Source organism: Bison bison, unplaced genomic scaffold (genome assembly GCF_000754665.1).
Source record: "Bison bison bison isolate TAMUID 2011002044 unplaced genomic scaffold, Bison_UMD1.0 scf7180017864514, whole genome shotgun sequence".
Lineage (NCBI taxonomy): Eukaryota > Metazoa > Chordata > Mammalia > Artiodactyla > Bovidae > Bison > Bison bison.
The window spans coordinates 1,596,827-1,610,108 of NW_011495067.1; the positions used below are offsets into that span (position 1 = coordinate 1,596,827).

At 39.7% G+C, this 13,282-nt stretch overlaps 1 long non-coding RNA gene across 3 annotated transcripts in view; it reads left to right on the forward strand.

The window, feature by feature from the left end:
• Positions 1 to 1,707: 1,707 nt before the first annotated feature.
• Positions 1,708 to 13,282, forward strand: part of LOC104981036 — a 57,924-nt gene continuing 46,349 nt past the window's right edge. For all 3 annotated transcript variants that reach the window (XR_824331.1, XR_824332.1, XR_824333.1), the window contains exon 1: positions 1,708 to 1,830. This is a non-coding gene — a long non-coding RNA (uncharacterized LOC104981036). The remainder of the gene's footprint in view (positions 1,831 to 13,282) is intronic.

Genomic DNA, 13,282 nt, shown 5'->3' on the forward strand with positions numbered 1-13,282 from the left:
CTCTTTCACTTTCATCAAGAGGCTCTTTAATTCCTCTTTGCTTTCTGCCATAAGGGTGGTGTCATCTTTGTATGTGAGGTTATTGATATTTCCCTTGGCAATCTTGATTCCAGCTTGTCCTTTATCCAGTCTGTCATTTTTCATGATGTATTCTGCATAGACGTTAAATAAGCAGTGTAACAATATACAGCCTTGACGTACTCCTTTCCTGATTTGGAACCAATCCATTGCTCCATGTCCATTCTAACTGTTGCTTCTTGACCTGCATACAGATTTCTCAGGAGGCAAGTAAGGTCATCTGGTATTCCAATCTCTTTCAGAATTTTCCACAGTTTGTTGTGATCCATGTCATCAAAGGCTTTAGCATAGTCAATGAAGAAGAAGTAGATGTTTTTCTGGAATTCTCTTGCTTTTTCTGTGATCCAATGGGTGTTCACAGTTTGATCTCCGGTTGCTCTGCCTTTTCTAAATCCGGCTTTAGCATCTGAAGTTCTCATCTGAACATCTGAAGTTCGTGTATCGCTGAAGCCTGGCTTGGAGAAATTTTGAGCATTCCTTTGCTAACGTGTGAGATGAGTGCAGTTGTGTGGTAGTTTGAGCATTCTTTGGCATTGCCCTTCTTTGGAATTCGAATGAAAACTGACCTTTTCCAGTCCTGTGGCCACTGCTGAGTTTTCCAAATTTGCTGGCATATTGAGTGCAGCACTTTCACAGCATCATATTTTAGGGTTTAAAATAGCTCAACTGGAATTCCATCATCTCCAATAGCTTTGTTCCTAGTAATATTCCTAAGGTCCACTTGACTTCATACTCCAGCCTGTCCAGCTCTAGGTGAGTGATCACACTGTTATGGTTATCTGGGTCACTGAGATGTCTTTTGTATAGTTCTGTGTATTCTTGCCACCTCTTCTTAATAGCTTCTGCTTCTGTTAGGTCCATACAGTTTCTATCCTTTATTGTGCCCATCTTTGCATTAAATGTTCCCTAGGTATCTCTAATTTTCTTGAAGAGATCTCTAGTCTTTCCCATTCTATTGATTTCCTCTATTTTTTTGCACTGATCATTGAGGAAGGCGTTCTTATTTCTCCTTGCTATTCTTCAGAACTCTGAATTCAGATGGATATATCTTTCCTTTTCTCCTTTGCCTTTCTCTTCTTTTTTCAGCTATTTGTAAGACCTCCTCATACAACCATTTTGCCTTTTTTGAGCCTCCCTCCATAGTTCTTCAGGCACTCTATCAGATCTAATCCCTTGAGTCTATTTGTCACTTACTCTGTATAATCACAAGGGATTTGATTTAGGTCATACCTGAATGGTATAATGGTTTTCCCTACTTTCTTCAATTTAAGTTTGAATTTGGCAGTAAGGAGTTTATGATCTGAGCCACAATCAGCTACCAGTCTTATTTTTGCTGATTGTATAGAGCTTCTCCATCTTAGGCTGCAAACAATATAGTCAATCTGATTTCAGTATTAACCATCTGGTGAAGTCCATGTGTAGAGTCTTCTCTTGTGTTGTTGGAAGAGGGTGTTTGCTATGACCAGTGCATTCTCTTGACAAAACTCTGTTAGCTTTTTCATTCTGTACTCCAAGGCCAAATTTGCCTGTTACACCAGACATTTTTAAGTTTACTCAGTAAATTTTTAATCCAAGTTTCTGTTGATGGGTGGGGCTGTGTTCCCTCCCTGTAGTTTGGCCTCAGGCTAAAGGACGGTAGGGGTAATGGCAACATCCCTGAAAAAGACTTATGCCAGCACTCCACTCCCAGGACTGTTGCATTCAGTGCCCCGACCCCACAGCAGGCTGCTGGAGACTCCTGGACACTCACAGGCAAGTCTGGCTCAGTCCCTTGTGGGATCACTCCTCCTTTCTCCTGGGTCCTGGTGCATTCAAAGTTTTGTTTGTGCCCTCCAAGAGTCTGTTTGCCCAGTCCTGTGCAAGTTCTCTAATTAAGTCCCCTGGACTTCAAAGTCAAATTCCCTGGGTGTTTTAAGTCCCTTTGCTGGATCCCCAGGTTGAGAAATCTTTTGTTGTTCCTAGAACTTTCGTAACAGTGTGAAAACTTCTTTGGTTTAATTGTTTCCCAGTTTGTGGGTCATCTGCTTAGTGGGGCTTATGGTAGGGCTAATAATGACCTCCTCCAAGAGTTTTAGGGTTGAAAAACTCCAAGAGTCCAAGGGTTTTAGGATTGAAAATTTTTCTGTTTATTATTCAAATACTATTGGCTGAAGGAGGGAAAAAATAACAGGAAGTTAAAAGAGATGAAACAATGATGGTAGGAAAAGAATCTTGTCAACAGAAAGGAAAAGACAAACAGAAAGGCCCAAAGCATCTATGTGGACACTAAGCCTCCATTTTTAGCTTTCAGAAACACAAATATATAGACAGTTAACAAAAGAAGAGCCTTGTAAATTTTTAAAGCTGAGCACTAGCTTTTTGTACTAAATGCTATCATAAAATGCAAAACTGAAAAACAAAGGAGCAGTCTCATTAGAACAATTCCATACCTAATGCACGTCTCTTTCATTCCAATCCTTAGCCTTGGTATCTTCATTTACATATTAATAAATATTCATCTGCTTTTAATATGCATATATCTTTCTCATATTATTACACTCAGTTTTTGGCTCCATTTAAAAAGAATTTATTTTGCTATCAATGGCAGAAAACAATTTAGGAAACTGAACAGAGCAGGAAAAATGTTAAATCTAAGTATTTGAGTCAGTTATGGACTCATTAGTTTAATAACTCGTTTTCTCCAAACTTGAATAATTTGAACACATTAGTAATGATACAGCATTTTTAAAAAGTGTGTTCTTAAAATGGTAAACACTGGATCTAGGATCTGAGTTTGTAGTTATTACTTATTTAAAATAAATAACCAAATTCCACTGAGATATGGTCTCATTTTCAGGAATGGTCTATTAACAGGCAGCAGTGAGCAAAACAATTAACTATATCAGCGCATTAAAACCTAATGTGTAAACTCTGCATAGCAGCAAACACACATCCTACCATGGCCTATTAAGTAATCAGAAATGATTGCAGATAATTAGCTGGTGAACAGCTGCATAAACTCAAGTATCCCATTTTTTATCGGACATGGAGACTTCAAGTGAAAGGGAGGTCTGTCAGCTATGTCTTGAACCAGGCAGGAGTGTCACCATGAAACAAAATTAAGGACGATTCTAAGGCTGGATAGCAGATGGCCACTTCAGATTTTCTTCTGCTGCTGCTCCTAATGTTCGAGTGAATATAGTCTGTAAGTGAGAAATGGAAGCAGGGACACTACCAGTGACCAAAAAGCTCTTGTAAAATTGGAAATTGAAATAGGATAACACAGAAATCTGGTTGTTAAGTTCTCTTAATGAGTGTATATCATTTGTACTTGTTTGTATTTTTAGTTCAAAGTTGATTTGCACATTCCCACATATCCCTTCTGGATGAGATTACATTCTGATATGTATCTAGATGGTGATATATACCATGTATACCATGTAAACATATAGTTGTATTTGAATTAGTAAAGGTACTGGATAAGTATTTCTTTCTTAAAAAATGCAAAAAACACAGTTTCTTTCTTTTTTTTTTAAATCCCTTTTTTGACTAAAGAAAACATGCTGGATGGACCATGATGACTATCTTTAGGAATTTGAGGTACTGATATGAAAAAGAATATCATATTTATTCCATACAAGTCCAGAAAACATAACTAAGAGACATATATTTAATAAAGACAAAATTTCAAAAATTAGAATTCTTAAAATGGAAGTGAGTAAACTGTAAGGTTCTTAGGTCCAGCCAGGAGTATCATCAAATAAATTCAGCATCTGATTCCTACCAGAGTAGATGTGGTTAGAAGGACCTCAGGTTTTATCAAAGGTTTTTTTTCTCCCATTGTAAAATCCTAGACACTAGAGGAGATGGTACATTGTAAAATCCCATCTCTAGAGGAGATTGTACAGCAATAAATAAATGTATTATCATCAATGGTGCTAAACTTTTGGGTAGTACTTGATGAATACTTGCATGAAATGTTTTGTATCATGTGAAATTACATTTACACATGTTCACATGCTTTAGGCCTGCTAAGGATAAAATGGATGGATGGATGGATAGATAATAAACATATAACTGAGAACCATGCATTTCACTCACAGAGAATTAGTTCTATCATATGGATATTATATTTATTTTCTCTCGAGTTATCCTCATTGATAAAAGCATTCATTCAACAGATGTTATTTCCGTACCTGTTGCTGTGTTAGGCTCAAAGTGCTGAAAATGTAGATGAAGAATATTGCCTCAAGATGTTTAAAGTCTTTGGAGGGAAGTGAGCCTTCAAAGCATCACTCACAATTACAGTTCAGTGAGACAGAGATACAGGGTACAAGGAGAAGATGGGGAAGGAATTCCCATGACAATCTGAAAGACCAGGAGTAAGGCTGGGGATGGGGAGTGTGCCAGGCAGGGCGTAGGAAGAGGATGTGGGGAAGAGAGAAGTGTTTGTAAAGGCCTATTTGGCCTGGAAAGAGGCTACTGATTACACCTCTGAATGGTGATAGAGCTAACACCTACTAAGCTGTGCTGTGCTTAGTCGCTCCGTTGTGTCCAACTCTTTGTGACCCCATGGACTGTGGTCCACCAGGCTCCTCTGTCCATGGGGTTCTCCAGGCAAGAATACTAGAGTGGGTAGCTGTTCCCTTCTCCAGGGGATCTTCTCAACCCAGGGATCGAACCCAGGTCTCCTGCATTGCTGGAAGATTCTTTACTAACTGGTAATTAGTCCCATGTTGTTCTCTCATTGAAAATTGTCAGTTCTTCTCATCCAACTTTCCAGAATGGTTTGCTTAACCATTGTCTGTCTCCTAGGACCAGTGCTCAGGAAAGTGCTAATAAAAATGTGGATGTGTGCTGCAACTGATACCCAGAGTAGCCAAATAAATAAATAATTTTAAAAACTTTATTTAAAACAAAAATGTACTTCAACCTCAGCATCATGTTAGAACTCAGTAAACTCTCCCGGATGGAGGCCCAGCTAGTTCTGCTTTAACAGTGCTCCAGGTAACCTGTCTATAACGTTAAGTTTGGGAACCACTGTTGAGCAGAGTATCTGCATGTGTTTCAGAAAAATTTTATTAATCTAAATGAATTAGAATAAACATGTAAAACTTTTTTTTAAGTGTATTGTAACAGGTAAATTAATTTGAAGTGGAATGAGGATGTAAGGTTGAAAAAAACAATGAATGGACTGGGAGTCAGGCCAACTGGTTACTAATTCCAGCCCTGCCACTAAATGGTAACAATAATCACCACCAAGTAATGTTCAACCCTGCCAAGATTATGGACTTATCTTGAACCTCAGGGTTTTTCAGCCATAAAAACAAGGAGGTTATACAGGAATATTTCTAAAACCCCTTTGCAAGTCTAAAATGTGGTTCTGAAGGAGTGTTAACATTTGTTATTTGCATTATTGGGCTTCTCTGGTGACTTAGAGATAAAGAATCTGCCTGCCAATGCAGGAGATGTGGGTTCAATCCCTGGATTGGAAGATCACCAGAAGGAAAGGGCAACCCGCTCCAGTATTCTTGCCTGGAGAGTCCCATGGACAGAGGAGCCTGGTGGAGTATAGTCCATGGGGTTGCAAAGAATCGGACATGACTCAGTGAGTAAACAACAACAGCAGATTTGCATTATTGAAAAATTTAATCATGTCAGTCTCTTTGCAAATGGTTTTAAACTGTTTTCTCCTCTATGTCTTTTGAAAGTAGTGCAGCCCTTGCTGTCTGCTATTTCTGGTCCATCATTTTTAAACCTTTTCTTTCTTCTTTCCTGCTTTTGGGTCAGTGGTTGGTTCCCTCCACAGTTATTTAAAGTAAGATCCTCTTTTATACATATTAAAACTTCCATGAAGACTCCTTGATGAAAACTACCCAATGGACTTTCAGAAGAAAACAAAACAAATAGCCTTCATCTAAGAGTGTGAAATATTCTGTCTTGAATGTCAAGCAAACAATTCACAGGGGGTAGAAAATAAGAAGAAAATAATGTTTCACTTAAGATTTCACAAGCTAGAGACCCAGGGAAAAAATTTAACCCTTCCCTATGTATATGGTGCTTTAGAATATCCTTTCCTTCCTTCTTTCTTTCCTTCCATCCATCCATCCAACCATGTCTCCTTCCACCTATCCATCTTCTCTTGTGCTGATTTTCTTTCTGCTGAGCAGCTTTGGCACCAAATCTTGCATTTATGAAAGTGCAGACTTCTAAAAAGCAGAATTTGTTAAGCCCCCATAATGTTTAGCATAACACTCCAAACAAATAATTTCTCAATAAAAGCTTAAGGTATACAATTTTAAATTCTGTCTCAGTATAGTCTTAGCCCCAGTCAGTAAAATGGTTTTCTTCACAATTTTTGGAGCTTCTCTCCAAAATATTTTCTCTGTATTTCTGTAAGGAGGTGCCTGGAGGAGGAAATGGCAACCCTCTCCAGTATTCTTGTCTAGAGAAACTCACGGACAGGGGAGCCTGGCAGGCTATAGTCCGTGGGGATGCAGAGAGTCAGACACGACTTAGCAACTACACGGAAGGAGGTGCAGCTTCGGATTCACATTTAGATTTGCTGCTTCACCTGCTCTCACTCCCTTTCTGATGTGATTTCTGACTGGGGAGCTGACATGTGTCTCTCCCTTCTTTTCCATGGAGCAGGGTTTGGCAATTCCCCCACTCCTAACACGTGTCTGGGTGATGCAGCTTCTGCTCGAGCGCCCTTGAGACCCACTCAAAGCATGCACTTGCTCACTCTAAAACTTCAATAACCCTTCTCTGTCTCGAACAGGAAATTAGAGCAGAACGCTCTGTTTTCAGCATTTATTTGCAGTCGGGTGTGCGTGCTAAGTCACTTCAGTCGTGTCTGACTCCGTGACCCTTTGGACTGTAGCCTGCCAGGCAGTCATCTCACCTTTATGCCGGCCACTCTTGAATCCCTAGATGGGTCTTACCTCCTGTTAGCTGATTGTCCGGCTATTAAGAGGGACTGCATCAATAACACAAAAAGAAGCTGTCTCCAGAAATCTTTGTTTTTGTTTTGGGAGTGAGCATAGATAATTCTGATCCCTGGTCAACTCCAGGGATATAAAATTGTGAAGGCTATCTGTTCTAAAAATACTGGAAGGTATTCATTTCTGAAGAGCGCATTATCTCTGGAATGTGGGTCACTATCTAAGTCTCTCTTGGAGCCAATCTTAAATATTAGCAAGTCTTTCTAAATCGTTTCTCTGTGGATAATTGTTTTGTTACAGGTCATTTTTGAGCTACTTACTGACATCACTATATACACAGTATTCATCTAATTTTACTCCCTCAACTTGTGAAATAGTTTCGTGTCCTTAAAGGGACTCCAAAGAGCTCTGGTGCCATAGTCCTTTATGTCTCAGTGCAGAGAAGAATGCAGCAAGAGCAAAGTGATAGATAAGAGGTGATTTATTAGAATAGGACCCTTGTGAGGTTTACAAGCAGGCGGGTGAGAAATGCCATGCCCTGAGAACTTACTGGCTACAGTTTTATAATCAAAGGAAAAGTGGGGAGGGGAAGAAGATATTCTTTGTCTTTCTTAAGTGGAAATGCTTCCATCATCAGCTCCTCCTCCAGGTTGAGCACGGGAGTACTTTTGTCCCTTCATGGTCAAGCTACGTCCACAAATTATTGTTTATCATGTGTGCAGAGAGCATGTCCTGGGGGTCATTGACTCACTGAGCTCACTGGGCAGATGTGGGTCTCATGCCGCCGTTGTTTTACAGTTTTGAGCCATGCCTCGTGCCTCTGCTGCACGGTTTTGTTGCTAAGCAAGCCTGCTTGGTTTTGTAGTTAAGCAAACCTGCTCTCTCAAGTGATCACTAACTTACAGGGGTCTCCCATATTTTTTCTACTTATAATCTCCTAGTGGGATTAACTATTTAAACACCTACTTTGTCCCTTCACTCTGTCCCTATCACTTGTATTTATTCTCATTTTCCTCCAGCCCTTTCCCCTTTGTAAGTGCAAGTGATAGCTGCTCAGTTGTTTCCGACTCTGCGAGTGTCCCCTTTGTAAGCATAAATCAACCAAAGGGAGCATCTCCTAAGAGCTTTCTTTAAAGCTCAGATCAATTCAGGGGCCTTTGCAGTTTTTTTGTTTGTTTGTTTGTTTCTGTTCAAATAAATCCTGTGAATTTTCTGCCTATGAATAATCATAATCGCAACAAAATAATATATTGGGTACCTAATTGTTTAATGTCTGTCTTTCTTTTTAAAACGAACACTCCACGTGGGCATGGCTTTTCTCTTACTGTCACAGGATCCCCACCTCCTAGGCCAGTGGCTTAAATATAGTAGTTGTTCCATAGAAGCTGTTGAATTAACGGGATCCTATTACTTTATTCATTTTGCTGACTGCTCTTTGGCTGTTATTTTAATTCTAAAATGCAGTCCTTTGGCCTCCAAACTGATAGGGAACGCTGCTTTGCTAATGAGCATGCTCTTGCCCCTGTAGGCAAATCCACATGTGAATAAAGCCTTTGAAATACAAATTACTATGAAACAGAGGTTTGGGTTTGGAAGTGGAGTGCTGAGGCTGCCCTTCTCACGCTGGAGGGAGCAGGAGTCACAGACAAATCCTGGCTCCCTGGTCTCCCCACTTTCTCACAGACGCCCCCACCACCCCCACCATCTGCTGGTATGTTCTCTCTTCAGGTGGGTTACAGTACAATTGATTGTGATTGGAATACTTAATCTATTCACTATCACAGATTAAGTTCTTGCTTGATTGTGTTACAGCTTCATCCATTTACCCTGATTAGATTCTTACTGGAAATAGAGGGATACCATCAAGCTGCCACCACGGTCAGATTCCTCAGGGTGTCTCTGAATTTCTCCACATAATCTTTTTGGCTGTTCCTTAGGGTATGTCACTTCCACAGATAACTAATCTCATCCATTACATTTTGAATCTTCCTGATTTTATTCTTGGAGGAAGACTTTATCTCAGACTCCCCCCCAGTGACCCTCCTGCCTTCTCCAGGACTAGCCACCCCTGACAAATAACTGCTGGGGCTTGTGGAGGCCGCAGACCACTCTCCTCTTTCTTCCTTTCCTGTCTGTTCCTTGTCTCAGACGAATGGTGGTGAGAGTTACATATAATTACCAACCAACATAAGAGGACTTTTCATGAATTTTTCACCCAAAGGCCTTGGACTGAACTTTCCGTCAATGTCTTGCGTATATTGGAGGAGCAGGGCAGGCAGAGCAGAGTTTGTTAAAAATAATGATAGAAAGTTTCTCACTGCTCAATGTTACACATTAAAACAAACAAACAAACAAACACACAATTCAGTTTATATCCAACCACTTACATTCAAGCTCACTTTTCCCAGGGTGAAGAGGGATCAGAAAATAGTTGCAAACACTTCATAGCTTGGAAGTCCTTGTTCTTCAGCATTTCAGATGTCTCTTCCATTTATACAGTCAGGTTCCTTCCCATGCTCTGTCTCCAGGTCTACATCTAATTGCTTCCAAAGACAAATGAGAGTCACAAGTTTATAAGGTTAAATACACACAAAATTCATTTTAAGTTTATTTCTTCATGCTGCACTAATCTACAGAAAATGCAATCTCTTGACACATGGCCTAAAAAACTTTACTTGAAAAGGAAAAACAAGACTACAAATAACTATACATTTTTAAAATTCAAAAATAGCTTTTCTGACATAAAGCATCGTCATTCCTAAAAGGCTTCATGTTATTCTCTTCACCTCAATGAGTGACCATGGCACATGCATTTTAGAGATGAGTAAATTCTTAGCATACCCTAGCTACCTCATGGACAGATTTAAAAACATCTTTATTTTGAACCTGTGTATCCAACAGTCATGCAGAAGTATAGAACACCATGGCATAAGCAAAACATGCATGTGAGGAGATAAAATTCAGCGTCCCAAGTGCAACTACTAAATTTCCACATCTTATTTTTGTGGTGAACTCCTACCACCTTAAAAGGATAGGATAAAATTCTCAGGCTATTTACTCTTTATGTGCTATTTTCATTATAAATGTGTTGCTCTAGACTTTGGGAAGAAAAAGCAGAAATAAAAGGTAGGGAGAGAGGTTCTTGATATCCTCACTGAAACAAGCGAGACAACACAGAGAAATACAGGAAACCACAAAAAGCAGAGATCAAGAATTCAAAATGTAAGGAGCTTCTCGTCTCATTCAATTTTAAAGTCATCCCTTTATTATACCTAGAATAGGAATCTAGGTTCATAATGATGACACTGAGTAATCAGTTCAGTAAACAGAACAACAGATGACATGTACACAGTATATTTTATATTCAGTGCACACCACATTTTTTAGCACAGAGTGTAGGAGTTCAACTACTGTATGTTGAATAATACTGTGAAAATAAACACAGAAACGCAATCGAGATTAGGTATACTGTGCTGTGATATTTTTTATGGGACCATTTCAAGAGAATAGCATAAGGAACTTTAAAAGATAGCAAGGATAAAGCAAGTGAGCTGGTAACTGAGTTTAAAAAGGGATGAAAAGCCATTAAAGATTATAGGAAAAGGTCGAGAATATAGAGCTTTGAAAAATGCAGAGGTAACATGGTGTAGCAGCAGAATCCTAGATCATCTGAAACCACAGATTAAAGATTTAAGAAGGCTGTAAAGGAGACAGAGGTAGTATTTTATATAGAAAATGATTAAGATATAAATAAGAATCTCAGCATAGGCAGGACTCTGGTAAGGGCGCATATTAGGCATGTTCAAGGGTGCGTGACAGATGGAAAGGCAGAGGAGGAAATGGTAGCCTCAAGTCAAGGATGCCTTAACTACTGGGGGCCTTGGGAGCAAAATAAAAGTAGGAGTTTTGAAGGAAAAAGAGCAAAGCCAAACTGCTGTCTAGCATAGCAAAAAGGAGACTGTGTTCTTTAAAGAAAGAAGAATGAATTGACATAAAAGTTCAGGAAGACGACAGATTCAACCTAAAGAATAACAGAAGGTTTATTTTTAAGGCTAGGTTTAAGACCATATATATATATAGTATAATTAAATGTAATTAATCATGTAAATATTGTCATCACAATTACACTGGGAGATCCAAATTCAGGCTTAATTGCTCCAATAAAGGAAGTAACTATTTAATGAGTTAAGAGTGCGAAATATTTTGAAAATTGTGGGAAAATGTACTAAGAAAGGGAGTTGTACAGTGAGAAGGAGGGGAATTTTAAGAAGGCTCAAGCAGCATCTTGTTATTGGTGGCTCAGCTCCACCTTAAGGTGTGGGTGGCTCAACTTTTAATAAGGACACTTCCACTGCTCTTCTAATTACACCATATTCACTTTGACAAAATTTTGAGGATGCACTGCATTCACTTTTACCAACTGGAATCATTTTTCCAAATCTTCTCATTAACTATAAAAATAGAAATCATTGTCCTTGTTGTTTTACAGTAAATATTCATGCAACCAAAGTTTTAAAATATAACCTGGCAATTTAAGTGATTCATTACAGCAGCATAATGCTTAAGACATTCTGATTAACGGAAAACTTGAAATATTTCAAGAAAAATATTTAAATAAATGAAGGTGTCTTTAAAGAAAACCAAAGCAGTTATCATTGAGAACTATAGATTCATCTCTTTCTCTTCTTCACACAAACATCAAAATGTTATCAGACTCAAGTTCAGCTGCTGACCCCTCGAAAGCCAGTAATTCAAGAGGCAAGTGTCAGTAGAAATAAAAGGTGCTTTCATCAGAAAAGCCAGCAATCTGGGTAGGAGATACACTCAAGTCCGGAGACCAACTCCAAAGATTCTGCTCAGCCATGACAGTGTTTAAAGGGAAGGTGGGGGTTGAGGGGGTAGGGGTCTCAGTGAATCATCCAGGCAGGAGGTTGGGTTCTGCGTTCATCTCCACTGCGTGCAGCCTGGCTGACTCCCTCTTCAGATGTTTGCCCACCCAATCTGCCTGCAGGATTGCTACAGAGGCTGTTGAGGGTGTGTGTGCATGCTGAGTTGCTTCTGTCATGCCTGACTTTCTGCAACGCTGTGGACTATAGCCCACCAGGCTCCTCTGTCCATGAGATTCTCCAGGCAAGGTTACTGAATTGGGTTGCCATTTCCTTCTCCAGGGGATCTTCTCAACCCAGGGATCAAACCCACGTCTCATACATCTTCTGCATTGACCAGAGGCTTCTTACCACTAGCACCACCTGGGAAGCCCTGTTGAGGGTGCAGTCTTTAAATACTAAATTCTACATCAGAATTTTTATAATCAATGAAGTTAAAAAGGAGTGAATAAATTCAACAGCATTACATGACAGAAGGGAAGATGATTAAATGGGAAGATAGAGCAAAAGAAATCACTCAAATACAGCACAGAAAGCACAATGCAGCACAATATATGGAAAATGTGAAATGAAGCATGAGACATTTAGGGTAGATAAAGCATGAAAAATATTGCCCAATAAATTATTGCTTTGCCATTGACAGTAATTTGCAAGCCAATAAAATTATGCTTCAGTTCAGATCAGTTCAGTCACTCAGTCGTATCTGACTCTTTGCAACCCCATGAACATCAGCACGCCAGGCCTCCCTGTCCATCACCAACTCCCAGAATTTGCCCAAACTAATGTCCATTGAGTCAGTGATGCCATTCAACCATCTCATCCTCCATCATCCCCTTATCTTCCCACCTTCAATCTTTCCCAACATCAGGGTCTTTTCAAATGAGTCAGCCCTTCACATCAGGTGGCCAAAGTATTGGAGTTTCAGCTTTAGCATCAGCCCTTCCAATGAACACTCAGGACTGATCTCCTTCAGGATGGACTGGTTGGACCTCCTTGCAGTCCAAGGGACTCTCAAGAGTCTTCTCCAACACCACAGTTCAAAAGCATCGATTCTTCGGCGCTCAGCTTTCTGAGTCCAACTCTCACATCCATACATGATCACTGGAAAAACCATAGCTTTGATTAGATGGACCTTTGTTGGCAAAGTAATGTATCTGCTTTTCAATATGCTGTCTAGGTTGGTCATAAATTTCCTTCCAAGGAGTAAGCATCTTTTAATTTCATGGCTGCAATCACCATCTGCAGTGATTTTGGAGCCCCCAAAACTACAGTCAGCCAGTTTCCACTGTTTCCCCATCTATTTGCCATGAAGTGACAGGACCAGATGCCATGATCTTCGTTTTCTGAATGTTGAGCTTTAAGCCAACTTTTTCACTGTCCTCTTTCACTTTCATC